Source organism: Tachypleus tridentatus, chromosome 1 (genome assembly GCF_004210375.1).
Source record: "Tachypleus tridentatus isolate NWPU-2018 chromosome 1, ASM421037v1, whole genome shotgun sequence".
Classification (NCBI taxonomy): domain Eukaryota; kingdom Metazoa; phylum Arthropoda; class Merostomata; order Xiphosura; family Limulidae; genus Tachypleus; species Tachypleus tridentatus.
Window position 1 is genome coordinate 1,900,156 of NC_134825.1, and position 16,527 is coordinate 1,916,682.

At 34.7% G+C, this 16,527-nt stretch overlaps 1 protein-coding gene and 1 non-coding gene across 2 annotated transcripts in view; both read right to left on the reverse strand.

Annotated features, from left to right (window-relative positions):
* Nucleotides 1-16,527, reverse strand: part of LOC143229231 (prolyl 4-hydroxylase subunit alpha-2-like) — a 514,682-nt gene that overhangs the window by 20,867 nt on the left and 477,288 nt on the right. The window lies entirely within an intron of this gene.
* On the reverse strand, nucleotides 3,539-3,610 carry TRNAA-UGC (transfer RNA alanine (anticodon UGC)). The gene has a single exon. It is a non-coding gene; the product is annotated as a tRNA-Ala (tRNA).

Genomic DNA, 16,527 nt, shown 5'->3' on the forward strand with positions numbered 1-16,527 from the left:
TTTGTTTGTTTTGGAATTTCGCACAAAGCTACTCGAGGGCTATCTGTGCTAGCCGTCCCTAATTTAGCAGTGTAAGACTAAAGGGAAGGTAACTAGTCATCACCACCCACCGCCAACTCTTGGACTACTCTTTTACCAACGAATAGTGGGATTGCCCATCACATTATAACTCTCTCACGGCTGAAACGACGAGCATGTTTGGTGCGATGGGGGATCGAACCCGTGATATTCGGATTATGAGACAAGTGCTTTAGCCACCTAGCTAAGCCGGGTCATGTTAGGCTAAACACATAGTGAAATGGATAGAAATAAATATTATTATTATTACTATACTTAAGTCAATCTTGACACAAGTCTATTCTTTAACATCGATTAAAATATTTTGTTCAAATAAAATGTTTTCACTGAAATTTTATTTATTTTTCAATTCATTTCGCTGTAAAATAAGCTCACCTTTTACTGAAATATCTAAGTGTTTTACACTGACAGCGAGTAATAGATGGTTTTAGGACATGTAGGTTACAAGTTTTTATCATTCGAAATCTAACCTGTATTTGATACTCATTACCAGCTGACTCTTTTGTGATCCCTTTTTGGATTGTGTCTAAGTAACAGGATATCTCCAACACTTTCAAGAGCTGTTTTCACAGATACGATATTTTAACAATTATACGAGCATGTTTGGTGTGACAAGGAAAAAGCAAAAGGTATAGCAACATGAAAACTGTAAATTTTTTTATATAAACTAATATTGAATATATCAGTTTATATTTTTTACATGACCTATTTATGAAACCCACTTGTTGAGAAATTTATATGGGTTGAGAAAATATTTTACATAGAAGAGCGAACAAGGTTTCGACCTTCTTCGGTCATCGTCAGGTTCACAGAAAGAGGAAGCTGACCACATGTTTGAAAGGGGTTGTGTAACTGAAAGTTGGAATGTAGAGGGCGGTGTTAGATGTTTGAATATATAATTTTATTTATTTTATTATATTAATATAGGTATAAAGGCGTTACTTTATATTGGTTTATTTTTGGTTTTAGTTGTTGTATAAGTAAGGCTTCTTTAATTTTGCGTTTGTTTATGTTTGTTTCTTTATTTAGTGTTTGAGTGTTTTCTATCGTTATGTTGTGTTTATTTGACTTGCAGTGTTCGAAAACGTGTGAAGGTGACTTTTATGTTCTTTGAATCTGGTTTCCATTTTTCTACTTGTTTCTCCAATATAAAAGTTGTGGCAGTTATCACATTGTATTTTGTAAATAATGTTAGTGTGGTGTTTGTCAGTGTAGTTTTTACATGGTATAGACCTCAGTTTTGTGCCTGGTTTTTGAATAAATTTGGTATTAACTGGAATGTCGTATTTTGTTACTAGTTTTTTGCCAAATGTTGGTCATTTGTTTGCTGATGTCAGGAATATATGGTATACAGCAGTATATGGTTTCGTAATTTTTTGATTCGTGAGATGTGTTTACTTTAATTGGTTGATTTTGCTTTCTGTCTAGTTGTTTGCGTATAATGTTTTCTACGGTTTGTGGAGGAAACTTATTGATGTTGATGAAGTATTGTTTTATTTTGTCTGATTCATCGTTAATTTTATCTGGTGAGCATCGATTTTTGGCTGTGTTTATTTGGTTTCTTAGTATGTTGAGTTTTTATTTTGTTTCATGTGCTGAGTCCCAAGGAATGTATAGTCCAGTATGGGTGATTTTTCGGTGGATTTCTGTTTTGAATTGTGTGTCGGTTCTTGTAATTTTGAGGTTAAGAAATGATATTTGATTGCTTTCTTCCTGTTCTCATGTGAAGTTAATGTTGGGATGTATAGAGTTAATGTGATTGAAAAAATTAAGTATGTGTTCAGTAGATTTGAATCCCGCAACCGTGTCATCTACATATCTGTACCAGTATAGTGGTGGATGTAATGCTGTGTTAATTGCTTGTGTTTCAACTTGTGTCATAAAAATATTGGCTAGAACTGGTGATACTGGGTTGCCCATGCTTAGGCCATTTGTTTGTATATAGTTTTGGTTGTTGAACATGAAGTTTGTCTCTATCGTGGTGAATTCTATGAGGGTTGCTAACTGGTTACTGGGAATTTCTATTGTTGGGTTAGGGTCTCGGATATAGAGTTCTAAGGCTATCTTGCAGGGTTCAGTGGTTGGAACTTCTGTAAAGAGGGATATAACATCGAAACTGGCCATTAAGGCTTTATGATTAAGTTGATTTAGATTAGACTTGAAATTAAAAGAGTCTTTGATGAATGAGCTGGCTGAAGTTACATATTTGGAGAATGCCCATGCTATGTATTTACCAAGATTGTAATTAAACGATTCATATGTGGACATTATTGGTCGTAATGGACAATCTGGTTTATGAGGTTTGGGAATGCCCTATATTTGTGGTGTGCGTGAGTCGGTTTTACGGTGGTAGGAATAAAGTGTTTGTGAAATTGTGTTGGCTTTTTTCATTTGTAGTAGTAATTTGTTCAGTTGCGTCTCGTGTGTCTTTGTTAGATTTGTGTGTTTTGGTTTAAATTTGTTCGTGTCTGATAGGATGTTATTCATTTTTTGGATGTATTCATTCGTGTTCATTATGACTATAGCGTTACCTTTATCTGCTTTTAGAATTTTTATGTTTTTGTCTTGTTTTAGATTTTTTATGCAATTAATGTCTCTTTTTGTAAGGTTGTTTTTTAGTTTTCTGTTTTGTGAAATTATGTTAATGGTTTTGTGAGAAAATTCTTATAAAAAATCGTTTAAGATGTTGCTTTTAGGTGTTACTGGAAAATATAAATTTGTAATTTTACCTGGGAAGTTTGGCTGTTGGATGTCAATAAAATTATCTAAGTTGTCTTCTTTCTGTTTGTTGTTTCCTTGTTGTTGTTGTTCTCTGTAGAAAGTATCACAAGTCTCCTGGCTAGGTTTTCTAAACATGTTTTGATTTCTATGGTTGGAATGTACATAGGTGCTATTGCGAAGTTGAGTCCTTTGTTAAGTAGTTGTTTCTCGTCTGTGTTTAATTGACGGTCGGATCTGTTAATTATGAAGTTAGTCAATGGTTTGTCGTTTTGGTGTCTTTTCTGTTGTTTGCATCTTAGTTTCTCTAGTTTTTTGTTGTGGCAGATCTTTTTGTCTCTGTCGTTCTTAGTATTGATTTGGTTTATGTTTCGTTGTATAAGTCCGTAAATCTCTGGTTTAATTCAGCATGCCAGTTGATGGTCTAGGTTCATTTTTGTATTTTGTGTTCAACATGGCTTTAAGTAGTTTTTTCTGTAAATTTTGGATAATGTTTGTGTATGTATTAACATTTTTTGAAAGTTTTACCCTTACAAAATTAGGGGTTAGTTGTTCCTTTTTACATTGTTGAATAAAGTAAATGTAAATGTCATATCATCTATTAATAATTCGTTGGTTTAAATTTCTTAGTTTCTTAACGATCGTGTACTGTTAATAGTGGTGTACGGTATGCTAGTTCAGACATAATGGTAACAGTTAAATACAAAAAATCTTACATTTCTCGTACAATCGGCTACTTCCCTGGAGGTGCCGGGGATCGAACCCGGGGCCTTTCGCATGCAAAGCGAACGTTCTACCACTGAGCTACACCCCCATAAATTCTTGTGTTTTTTTCAGTGTATTTATAACGATGAAGTTTATGTTTATTTTCACTCGAACTTCTCAGAGCAACCTGTTGAACCAATGTCAACCAAAATTTCTACTTAAACATTATGATCTGACTGACTGAACGTTGTATTGGTTGCTTTCCTCTCTTCGTATATTTCTTTCTTACTTTTATGTATTCTGATAATGTACTTTATCATACAGTTTGCTTTAAAGTAATACTTATGTATATGTATGTATTTATATATTGCAGAGCCTGAAGCTCATATGACAGTCGTTTGAATATTACCTTACTTCCATAAGGAACAAAATAATGAATTAGCCTTGCTGTAAGTAACAAAGTGGCCCATGGTGGTTATGATGACGATGTCTGGAACAATTGTTTTGTGGTATTTATTTTGTCATCGTCCAAACCAGCTGTACTCCACACATTGGACACATATTTTCATTATAACAGTGAAGGTCAAATCCTATTATTTGGTCTGACAAGAAATGAAACAGGGTGGCAATATCTGCCTCCACTCTAGTTTGTCTCTTCAGACTTAGTGCAGATAGCATTGATGTAGCTTTTGAGAAATTCAACAAATAAACAACAAGCAAGATGTCATATTTTAAATGTGTTAATTGCTTGTGTTAACAACATGTACCTCAATCACATCTGACAACTTTCTTTTTATACATTTTGTTACATTTGATGGTTTTGACTATCAGAAAGGCTGGAAAAGGATCATATAATTTTTTCTTTTGTTTTTCGGGAAATATATTTATGTCTCATATGAAAACAATTCTAGTTCTTCTTTATTTGTAGTTAAGCACAAAGCTACATTATGGATTATCTCTGTTATGCCCACCACATGTATCTAAACCCGGATTCTAGCGTTGGAAATTCACAGTCATATCTTTGTGCCACTAGGAGACAAGAGAACATTCTAAAGATATATTAATTTTTGTTAATTTTTAATTGAAAATCCATGCCTTGTACCAGAAACACAAAACTGTATGTTGTAAAAAGTTCTCTCTAGGTGTTAAAAGAAGTTTGACGTTTTTATCTCTAAATATTGTTTTGTTTCTTTGTTTGGAAATTCTCACAAAGTTACAAAAGGAATATCGGTGTATAGTTGTCCTTAATGTTGAACCTATAGACTCTGGTTTACTTGTTTCTATTGTTACTACTTTAATACATCGATGGTCCCAAAGTATTACAAGCATTTTCGTAAGAATTCTAGTGAACAAAAGCACATTTCCGTTTTAAGACCCTGAATATATTTTCTCATAAACCAAAACACAAATAAAACATTTTTTTATGCTAAAGCTAAACATAAAAGTACGTTTTTACAGATTAAATCCGGTAATAAACAAATATGTGATACCGAGTTAATTACGTCGAATAAGGTCGAAACGTTGTTCGCTCCTCTATTAGTACCTTCTCAACCCATTCCAGCCGTTTTTAAATACATAATTTTCTCTACAAGTGGGTTTTCTCGTCATCACGGTTCATGAATAACAGTAAAAGTACCCTTATACGTGTAAAATATTTGGTAACGACGGATGATTTAGGCTAACTGCTCTCAATCTGATCAAGTCTAAAATAGAAGCAAACCCTACCGGTGTCTTAACTAGCCTCTGACTTGGCTATTTAACTATATGTAACAAGGGGTCCTTTTTTGAATGTGGATTTCTTTCCGAGGTATATTTGGTTAAATATACATCACATTTTTAAATTTACACAATCTCTTACTTATTTAAATCTCAATCATAAATGAGTTAAAATGCTGTTTGTTTGTGTATTTCATCCGAACTGCCTCATTAGTCCCATCTCTTGGATAAAATGATTCTATGTATGACATTTTATTATAAAAACATATCTTAATCTTGAAAACAATTCTTCTAATTTCAGATCAACGTTAAGCCGAAGCTCAACAGTAAATGATGCCATTTACTATAAACAGTTTTATAATACTGTTGATTAACTATGACGCTGACATTTCTTTCTATGTGGTTTTCGCTAATTTGCATAATAAAAATATTTTCTCACACATTTGCACATCTACGTGGATAAGTAATACCTAGGTGCACACCTTCAGTCTGGGTGCAACATCTCGATGTCTGGGGTCTTTTTTTCTTGGTGTTATGACGGTTACTCTTCTTTACTTTGTAGTTTCTCACTATATTTCTCATTGAAAAGATGTGCACACACGTGGATAAGTAATACCTAGGTGCACACCTTCAGTGTGGGTGCAACATCTCGGTGTCTAGGGTCTTTTCTCTTGGTGTTATGGTGGTTACTCTTCTTTACTTTGTAGTTTCTCACTATATTTCTTATTAAAAAGATGTTTACACACGTGGATAAGTAATACCTAGGTGCACACCTTCAGTGTGGGTGCAACATCTCGGTGTTTAGGTTCTTTTTTCTTGGTGTTATGGTGGTTACTCTTCTTTACTTTGTAGTTTCTCACTATATTTCTCATTGAAAAGGTGTGTACACACGTGGATAAGTAATACCTAGGTGCACACCTTCAGTGTGGGTGCAACATCTCGGTGTCTAGGGTCTTTTTTCTTGGTGTTATGGTGGTTACTCTTCTTTACTTTGTAGTTTCTCACTATATTTCTCATTAAAAAGATGTGTACAAACGTGGATAAGTAATACCTAGGTGCACACCTTCAGTGTGGGTGCAACATCTCGGTGTCTAGGTTCTCTTTTCTTGGTGTTTTGGTGGTTACTCTTCTTTACTTTGTAGTTTCTCACTATATTTCTCATTGAAAAGATGTTTACACACGTGAATAAGTAATACCTAAGTGTATACCTTCAGTGTGGGTGCAACACCTCGGTGTCTAGGGTCTTTTTTCTTGGTGTTATGGTGGTTACTCTTCTTTATTTTGTAATTTCTCACTATATTTCTTATTAAAAAGATATGTACAAACGTGGATAAGTAATACCTAGGTGCACACCTTCAGTGTGGGTGCAACATCTCGGTGTTTAGGTTCTTTTTTCTTGGTGCTATGTCGGTTACTCTTCTTTACTTTGTAGTTTCTCACTATATTTCTGATTAAAAAGATGTGCACACACGTGGATAAGTAATAATACCTCATGTAGTATGTGTGCAAAATTTTAAGTTTCTAGGTTCTTTTCTCTTGGAGTTATGTGGGGTCACACACAAACCAAAAGCCTCGGCCTTTTATTGTTGTGGGTCAGTTTGTTGCTATATGACAACACTTTAAAATATGTGTTTTACAGTTCACGGATTAAACATTTGATTAATTGATTCATTAAAATCGATAAATATACAACATTCATACATATATTACATAAAACAAAATTAATGCAAGGATAGTAAGATAGTAAATGAAAATATGAATGTTAATACAGGGTCTTTTACGCTAAGCGTTTCGAAGACATATCCAACAGGACTTGATAATCCCTGAACATAATTAGAGGCGCTCAGGTCAGATATTCTTACCAAAAAACAGCGAAATTGATGAAATGGTGACGTAAGATAAAGAAAACATAGAGTACTTATTAGTTTTTCTGTCACTCATAATTACGATTAATTAATAACAATTGTACTTTTTATCGGAAACTTTAACAATTGTTCATCAAGAAACTATTGCATAATATATATAAATATAGAATATCATCACATGTTACATATTCTTCCAGAAGTTACCGTACACTGGGAAGGTATAAATGATTTATTTTGTTTTTCATACAAACACAGAAGAGGATTATCTGTGCAAGCCGTCCCAAATTTAGCAATGTAAGACTACAGGGAAGAGAGCAAGTTATCACCATCCCACCTCTTGAATTACTCTTTTAACAACGAATATTGGGCTTGACCGTCAAATTAATTGCTTGTAAATATCATGTTACGAACAAAATTAAACAATAATAAAATATTGACTCTCGAAATAAATTTCCAAAATGTGAACTTAACAGCCGTTTATATCATAACATGAGGATTGATGTCAAACGAATTCTGAAATCCATCCAGTTTTTCTCGAAAACACATTAATACACGAACATGCTGATAAAAGGATATGTTTTCAAAATTATCATCTTATCTATAGATAACAAGAAATTTAATTATTTTACACACAAAAAAAGAACCACTGGGGTGTCCCAAATGGGACCCGACTTTGTAGATTGCTATTTATATTCATACAATGATGTTAAAAAACCAAAATTTGTCCCTCTATGATGATTATAAGTGAGTGAAGTATTTCATAAAATATTACAAGTAATTTTATTGATTTTACTTGTACTATCGATACCATACAAAATATTATCATTGATAATATTTTTATTTTTTATTATAAGCAAGCTAAATTCTAATTTTTTAACTTTATTACATGATAAAAAGGCAACCTAAAAATATAATAAAATGGACCAAACCTAGATACTCATAGAGAAAAGAACTGATAAAGTTATTGTGGAGACACCTATCGATCAGCTCATGGAACATGCATCCCGATTACCACTAAGGCTGGAATCGAAGGGCGGCTTTCTTGGAATTCACTGGAGGTGACATTAATAATGTCAGTCTTTCTCGGTCAAATGTTTGAAGAATCAAATAAGAAATTATAGTACCTGAAGCTACATTCATCAGAGAAGACATGTTAAGAATCTGAAGCTACAGTCATCAGTGAAACGTTATAACAATCTGAAACTACAGACATCAGTGAAGACATGTTAATAATCTGAAGCTACAGACATCAGTGAAGACATGTTAAGAATCTGAAGCTACAGACATCAGTGAAGACATGTTAAGAATCTGAAGCTACAGTCATCAGTGAAAACGTGATAATAATCTGAAACTACAGACATCAGTGAAGACATGTTAATAATCTGAAGCTACAGACATCAGTGAAGAGATGCTAAGAATCTGAAGCTACAGATATCAGTGAAGACATGTTAATAATCTGAAGCTACAGACATCAGATAAGACATTTTAATAATCTGAAAATACAGTCATCAGTGAAGACATGTTAATAATCTGAAGCTACAGACATCAGATAAGACAAGTCAAATATTGACCTTCAGTTTATCACAAATATAGTGAGTGAATTGGAGGAGGATAGAAAACTTATAGTTGGTGTTTGTAGTCAGTGTTACTACTTCATTCTTAGATCTAGTTGATTTACTTCTAGGAATAATACTTTCTTCAAAAGGTCATGGGTAACCAGTTAGCCTTTACAGTTTGCTTGAATATTATGATATCACAGATCAGGTCATGACAGTTTGTTGTGACACCGCTTTATCTGAAACAGGTCGGAGGCCCGATATGGCCAGGTGAGTTAAGGCGTTCGACTTGTAATCTGAGGGTCGCGGGTTCGAATCCCCGTTTCACCAAACATCCTCGCCCTTTCAGCCGCGGGGGTGTTATAAGTTACGGTCAATCCCGCTATTCGTTAGTTAAAAAGTAGCCCATTAGTTGGCGGTGGGTGGTGATGACTAGCTGCCTTCCCTTTAGTCTTACACTCCTAAATTATGGACGGCTAGCGCAGATGGCCTTCGAGTAGCTTTGTGTGAAATTAAAAAATACAAAAACAAAACAAGAAAACAAACTGAAACAGATCAGGACAATAGAGCGATTACCACTGTTGATTAGAATTTTGGAAAACCTTTACTGTGAGCTACACATTTCTTACATGATGGAGGCTTTGACAGAACAAAAAAGTAAAGGTCTAAGGAGGAAAATGTAACAACTTTTGAAACAAATTTAGCCTGAAATGTGCCATGATGCAAATAAGATGAAAAATTTTATTAAGTTTCTTTGTCACTTGATTCAAACTGGTTCTCAGATGTTTGAACTGACACAAAATGTCTGAGAATTTGTAACCATGCGTTTATTTTAGAGAAGAGATTACAAGTATCTATGTCAACCTTCTTGTATACATTGTACCAACTGTGCACTAATACTTAAATCTATAGCAACAACATAAATTTCGTATTAAATTATAAATAATGATATACATATCAACTTCAGGAATACATTTTATTGAATAAACAAAGAACTGAACCACACACAACATCACACTTGTTTATACTTTGAAGTTTCAACTAAATACCAAATCCATGTATATATCAGTATCTCTAGATAACAAATCAACTAACAAGTTATGTGTCCATATATTTATATATGTTAAGTCAGGTAAAGTAAGAGTTTCTTAATGATTGTTTCACTATACAGAACAACAGTGTTTTGTATCGTTTTAATAATTATTTGTTTGATTTTGTTCACAGTGGACTCTTTTTATCTAACGGAAGAACTTTTTATCTTGTACACAGTCAGCTTAATGTTTGTTTTAAAGTAATCCTACATGATTTAAATATTGTCTGTTATTCATTATGAACTAAATAACATTTTTCGTGATTTATCAGGTCATCTCATAAGTGATGCCCGAAATTTCAATACAGAAAATGCATCATCATTTTTGTTTTTGTAGAAGGTTTTAATTACTAAATTATGTAGTAGAACGTGTATGAAAATGTTCAGACAAATAAAAGAAACTATCCCAACGCTGGCCTGGCATGGCCGAGCGCGTGAGGCGTGCGACTCGTAATCCGAGGGTCGCGGGTTCGCGCCCGCGTCGCGCTAAACATGCTCGCCCTCCCAGCCGTGGGGGTGTATAATGTGACGGTCAATCCCACTATTCGCTGGTAAAAGAGTAGCCCAAGAGTTGGCGGTGGGTGGTGATGACTAGCTGCCTTCCCTCTAGTCTTACACTGCTAAATTAGGGACGGCTAGCACAGATAGCCCTCGAGTAGCTTTGTGCAAAATTCCAAAACAAACAAACAAACAAAAACAATCCCAACGCTACTGTTTCAGATCATTAATCAAATAAACCCTTACGAAGATGGATGTGTCTGAGGAGGTATACGATGTTTTATGAGTTTAAAAAAGGCAGCCGAAACCACAAAACAACATTCAAGGTGTTTATAGTGCGGATTCTCTCAATGAAAGTAAACGTCGAACGTAGTTTCAGAAGTTTATATCAGGTGACTACAGCTTAAGTTTAATGATGACTTGCTGCTGGCTGCACTTGATGAAGACTGTACTGTAGCATTTGAAGAACAAGCAGAAGCTTACTTCAACAGTTCACTGTCATCTGCAACAACTTGGAAGCCAACCTTAGAGCATGAATGAACATTTGCACTTCTCTGCACTCGTGCGAACGTAACTCACCTTTTTTGGACAGATTAGTAACTGGAGATGAAAAATGGATATATTATAAAACTGTTAAGAGCCACAAACAATGACTCAGTTCAGGAAAACTGGCTAAAATACAGCCCATAATGGACCTCCACCCTAGGAAAGTCTTGTTAATATTGCATAACTTCAAGTCATAGTGGGTACTGAACAAATTACTGAAGTTGGGCCACATACTCTAATGGGTCCTTCTACACAGTTTAGCATATCTTCTGTTATTTCCATATAAGTACGTTGATCACTTGACGCTGCAAGATATTGGTTGTTATTTTCTACAGTTAGAGCGAATGAATGGCTTAATGCTAATGATTAGAGTATGATTTTATATAATTTAAACATTCTATCGTTTGCTTTCAAAGGTATCTCTATGAACATTCTTTACGTATCCTTTACTGCGGCTGTTTTTACATCAGCCTATCTATAATACATGTAAATCTCTTTACTATGTGTAGGAATTACAGATTGTAAGTACGGAGGTAACTCACTTTCAACTTCGTCTAATACTTTTTATAATCTACTTAATTGAAAACTAACATTACAATACCTGCCTTATGAAGCTCAGTCTGTCTTATTCTAGTATGTATCAAACTGTTAGTGATATTTACTAATGCTCTAGACACGCTTTTAATGTCCTGTTCATGTAATTCAAGTGTCTGGTTTAATGAATTCATTATAGTCATCTGTTCACCTATTAAATGAATCATTTCTCTGGATACCTGTTTCTGATGTTCTACTTTCTTGTTTAATTAACATAAATCATCTGTGGTTGTGGTTCAGAATAAAACTTTCAGAACATTTCCACCTGCATCTATTAAACCGTGTTTTTGTTGAGTTAAATCTGAAATCTACAAAACGTTATGTTTAATATCCTTTAATCCTAATAACAAATCTTCTATCTCAACAAGATATCGTCTAACTAAGATCTTATACTTCTGAATTAACCCTTGCTGTAAAATCCTTACTAAAATACAACAGTTAAAACAACTTACAGACTCAGTTTATTTTATAAAACAATTTTTTGCTATGTGGTCAACCTTACCACACTTAAAACACTGCAAGTCCTCGCACTTATTTTGTCCGTTTCGCCAGTTTACTGTTTCATATTTACTCTTACTTGTCATACTTATTACAGACAGCTTGTGTTTGTATATCTGTTGCTCTCTTGTTTCTAATTAGTGACGCGCATGAATGGATTAACGAGATTCCCACTGTCCCTATCTACTATCTAGCGAAACCACAGCCAAGGGAACGGGCTTGGAGAAATCAGCGGGGAAATCAGCGATTAAGATTTAATCGAGGGGTATTGGATTCATTAACATCACTCCGAGCTCTATCGCTAAGCGACCTTCGCTCATACTCAGACTTTAGTGTATCTTGGATCATCATATAATTTAAGTTCTATGTAATCTATTACCTTGCTCTTGTAGCTTATGTCCAAACACTCGAAGAGACTCGCCTTTTTCTTAATTCATATTTCGTAATTACGCCATGATTGTGCTTGGCGTTTCTCGTTTACCACATTCCTCTGTTAACATACGTGTTAAAAACTGAAAAACTACAGTTTTACGCAATGCCTCAATGAAACGTTTTGCTTTTCCTGCTGTTCTTAGTCTCAAAATGTCTGATTTCTGTGCATCAGTCCAACCAGATATTCTAACAGCTTCATTTAATGCATCTACAAAACTTTCGACATCCTTGTCGAGTTTACAATGAAAAAAAGGTATCGTGACGTTAAGTGTGTAGTGCCTCACGAACCTACTTGAGTGGGTGGATCTAGCACAGCTTCCACATTATCAGCATACTTTCTGGTAGTTGTAGTGCTTAGTGCCTCACGAACCTACTTGAGTGAGGGGATCTGACACAGCTTCCACATTATCATCATACCTTCTGGTAGTAGTAGTGTTTAGTGCCTCACGAACCTACTTGAGTGAGGGGATCTGACACAGCTTCCACATTATCATCATACCTTCTGGTAGTAGTAGTGTTTAGTGCCTCACAAACCTACTTGAATGAGTGGATCTGACACAGCTTCCACATTATCATCATCCCTTCTGGTAGTAGTAGTGTTTAGTGCCACACGAACCTACTTGAGTGAGTGGATCTGACACAGCTTACACATATCGTCAACCCTTCTGGTAGTTGTGGTGTCTAGTGCCTTACGAACCTACCAGAGTGGGTGTATCTGGCACAGCTTCATATTATCATCAGCCCTCCTGGTAGTAGTGGTGTCTAGTGCCTTACGAACCTACCTGAGTGGGTGTATCTGACACAGCTTCCACATATCATCAGCCCTTCTGGTAGTAGTAGTGTTTAGTGCCACACGAACCTACTTGAATGAGTGGATCTGACACAGCTTCCACATTATCATCATCCCTTCTGGTAGTAGTAGTGTTTAGTGCCACACGAACCTACTTGAGTGAGTGGATCTGACACAGCTTCCACATTATAATCATCCCTTCTGGTAGTAGTAGTGTTTAGTGCCTCACAAACCTACTTGAATGAGTGGATCTGACACAGCTTCCACATTATCATCATCCCTTCTGGTAGTAGTAGTGTTTAGTGCCTCACAAACCTACTTGAATGAGTGTATCTGGCACAGCTTCCACATTATCATCAGCCCTTCTGGTAGTAGTGGTGTCTGGTGCCACACGAACCTACTTTAGTGAGTGGATCTGGCACAGCTTACACATATCGTCAACCCTTCTGGTAGTTGTGGTGTCTAGTGCCTTACGAACCTACCAGAGTGGGTGTATCTGGCACAGCTTCATATTATCATCAGCCCTCCTGGTAGTAGTGGTGTCTAGTGCCTTACGAACCTACCTGAGTGGGTGTATCTGACACAGCTTCCACATATCATCAGCCCTTCTGGTAGTAGTAGTGTTTAGTGCCACACGAACCTACTTGAGTGAGTGGATCTGACACAGCTTCCAGATATCATCAGCTCTTCTGGTAGTAGTGGTGTCTATGCCAGCAGTAGCCACAGTTACTTATTTAATATTATTTTCTACTTACCGTACCTATAGAACCTTAAACTAACTTCTCTACCTCAACTTCTTTCTTTACTTTAACCATCCTGTTGTTACGTACTCCAAAAGTATCCTCCAAGACTTCACCAATCACGTAACGCTGAGGAGGCAGGCCGAGTGGTTGGTTTAGCTTAGGTGTTGGAACTTCGACTGACAGTACGTGTTGTTACACGACTTATTTATTTTTAAGTGAGGATGTAGATGATACTAACTCGAGACTAACTGCCTTACCTCTAGTCTTACACTGCAAAATTAGGGACGGGTAGCGCAGATAGTCCACCTTTGGCTTTGCGCGAAATTCAAACCGAACCACGTCGATAGAACATCAGAATTAGTTATCATAAAATGGTTAATAAAGATAAATTATTGTTAATCAAGAGCTTAAAACCATTGATGTTGAATATAAGTACAGTTTTCAAAGGTATTAAAGATATACCGCTGATGTATTTTCAAGGTAACTGATGGGTGAATAATCTTCCAAAACTGATATTTCTCAAATACAGTTGACGAACTAACCGATAGATTGGACTCGATATTTATTTTTAGTATTTTAAACGATTTATCTACTGAGTAATTAAAAAAGATAAATTAATAGCGGAAACACTAAATATTTTAAAATCCTATATCCATACAGGATTTTACAACTAAAACACAATTTATAGATGCATAACATTGAGGAGAAAGCTGTCCAATGACTTTGTACTTTGTCATCGAATATCCAGTACGTTATCTCAGTAGGTAAACCACTTGACCATTGTAGAGGGTATCCAGGGTTCGATACCAACCTTACTAGTAAGTGATGTAGGGGTGAAGTTTGTAGAGCATCTGCATAACGTACGACAGATAATGTTACATAAAAATAAAATTACCACACCAAGAAGCTTTATTCCAATGAGAGGACAAGACTTTATTTTAGTAACACACATACTAAAACATATAAAATCTTAAATTCATTTGAAAAATGAAACTTTAATAAAATTCTGTACTTCTTCAGACAGAACAGTGTAAAAATAATACATATAGTGTCTTCTTCACAGAGAATAACAGAATAATTAAGTATGTGTTGATAAACCAGGAAGCTACGGACGGAAAGAAAATACAGCAATACATTACTTCTAATTGTACTACAGTTGGTCAGCTGCATAAATGATACACGTAAAGCAATGTTTCTAGTATTGTATTTTTATATTGTACTGATTTCTGATTTGAGTAGCAATAAAGATATGGTGAATAATGGGATATTTTTAATTTTATATTATTGGACTAAGTGAGAAATAAAAACCAGTATAAATAAAGAGAGCCAACACAATCATAATAAACAAATTTTATCATGAACCACAGAAGTATTTCATAAAATGGATCACAACAAAACCGTATAGAATGTGACGACGAAAAACACCTTAAATTGTAAATATTCAGTTCAGTTCAAACAACACTTTAAACCCTTTGTTGTTTATTACCAAGGCTACACCTGTATAAAAATATGTAAAAATAAAAGCAGGTCAAACGATCCATTTAAAATGTTAAATATAAGGTGAAAGAAGAATTATCAGCCCATAACAGATAAATATATTTATATGTAACATATATATACTAAAATGCTTTCGACATTATATACTCGGTCACCTCTAATGGCACAGTGGTACATCTACGAATTTATAACGCTAGAAACCGAGTTTCGATACCCGTGGTGCCCATGTAATTTTGTGTTTAATTCTAAACAAACGGTGTTTTTAAGTAGCCAGCCCCTATATTATATATGAAGAGAAGTAGTAAATAAATCAATACACATAATATCAAATTTTATTGTACACATGGTAGAATAATTACTTTAAAATACACGAAGAAATATTTATAGTGACATTTTAGTCTTACATGTTTTATTTGAAATACTGCTGTCGTACTTGTAAAATGTTATACTCACGTAGTGGGGTTGTGTCTTGTATATAGTTTTACTTTACTATACATACATAATGTCGTTACACGGCAGCTATTAATGTTCACTATATTCTCAAACAAATCTCCATCTGCAGTTTAACATTTTATATTTCAAACAAATGCGATCAAATAGTTAATAGTACAGTAAATCATCACGAACCGTATCAACTAGGTATTAGTTATGTTTATTATCATTACAATGTATAAAGTTTGTTACCTTACCCAGTAATCCTTTGCTCATAATCCAGTATACAAAATAAGCCAAAAAATAAGATAAGTGAAAACTGAGAATTTAAAATCTGCAAATAGGCGCCATAAAAGAATTAGGAAAGAAAGTTCATTTTGAAAACACCAAATATAATTAAAGGTAAAACGTGGAACCAAAATAAGGGTTTCTAGTTTCAGTAAATAATGTTTACAGTATCTCCAATCCGGTTTCCTTGTTTTGTTTACAATCCATATTTACATATTTTTAAATTCTTATTTTTATATTTATTTTGTCTTAACAAGTACAGCAAACAATATAGTTTATTTGCCACAAAGACAGTCGTTTTCACTGGAGAGTTCTGTTTGAAGTTCTTGTGAATGTGAAGTAAGATTGGCTGTATTGAGATACTCTTCAGTTTGTTACTATTGTGTTCCTGACAGTAAATATCACGTTGTTCAGCCACCTTGATAATGTAAAACTTGTCCAGAGTGACTATCACTTCCCATATGTTTATTTATTTGTGGAT